This window comes from Salvia splendens, chromosome 17 (assembly GCF_004379255.2).
Source record: "Salvia splendens isolate huo1 chromosome 17, SspV2, whole genome shotgun sequence".
Classification (NCBI taxonomy): Eukaryota; Viridiplantae; Streptophyta; class Magnoliopsida; order Lamiales; family Lamiaceae; genus Salvia; species Salvia splendens.
In genome coordinates, this window is record NC_056048.1 from 6,389,956 (window position 1) to 6,391,415 (window position 1,460).

Sequence of the window (1,460 nt, forward strand, 5' to 3'; positions counted from 1 at the left end):
CGAGTATTTTTTTTATTTTTTTGTAAGTTCAATTTTTTCTATTTTTTTGTAATATAATGTATTCAATATGCACTTCTTAAAAGTATAAGAAAATGATGTTTCCTATCATAAAAGATTAGTGATGTCATATCTGAGAAATTTTCAATTAATTATATAATTTTTGTACTCATTTATTTCTAAATTTATAAACATGTTGACGTTTAATGTCATTAAGATTCAGCACTTGTATTCTACAGTATATTTTTGTTTATAATGTGCTAAATTGCACTAATAATGTTTTATTACTATAATTAATACTACTTAATTATATTATGTAGTATTAAGAGTACATATTTTCTGTAGTAATCCGGCTAAAATAATGATTAATTCAATCCGTTCAACCAATTAAACTACGGACCGTAGAATAATCGGTTCGGTTACCGATTTTATTTTTAAAATATTGGTTCAAACACAAGAACATAAACATGTACTCCCTCTGTTCCATAATAGTAGAGTTATTTTGCCATTTTAATACGTTCCATAGTAGTTTAGTCATTTTTCTTTTTAGTAAAAGTCAACACAATTTTTCTCACTTACTTTTTCCGCTTTCTTACTTTCTTCTCTCTATTTTTTCATCTCTCATATTTTATTATCTTTTTATTTCATACATTACATAATTTTTAAAAAAATTTGTGTTGAAAAAAAATGTTTCCCCTACTATGCAACGGAGAGAGTATTGACGTATGTCATGCATATGCTCATGGACATATAATGGTTACAACCTTAACAATAAGACATGTTATTCAATAATTTGATTGGTGGGTCCAATTATTTAATGAACTAAATAGTTACTCAGTTCGTTTTTTATTGAGTTTCGAGATATTATTGATAAGACTTAAAATATTATACTACCATACTACTTGTCAAAAGAAATTAATTTTAATATTGAATTACACGTATTTTAATATAAAATTGCTTTAAAGTATGAGATATAAAATAAATAAATAGTTGAAGTATTATTAATAAAAAAAGAGTCTCATTTCATTAAATAGACAAAATGATCATAAATAGCTAGAAATAAATTTTGTGAACGGTTCAAAATTAGAAATATAATTACTTTTTGTGAATAGATGTAGTGGAACGATTTTGCACATTATATTGTCAATTTCTCCATCATATACCTTGTGTTAAACTGGACGTTATTTGAGGGATATATAAAATTAAGTAGAAGAGTTAATTGGCTCGCACAACCAATATTGTAGACAGATATAATTATTAATTATTGGACCGAAATAAAAGAAAATATTAAGGGTCCATTAATACTTAAACAAAATGATAAGATAGTGAAGAATGGAGAATCTTTGGTTTCTAGTTTCTACAAAGATACTCCTATATTCCAAGTAAAATCTTTGATTTGAATATGAAGATATAAAATGGAAATATTTGGTTTCTACAGAGATACTTAATTTCTAGTATTACAA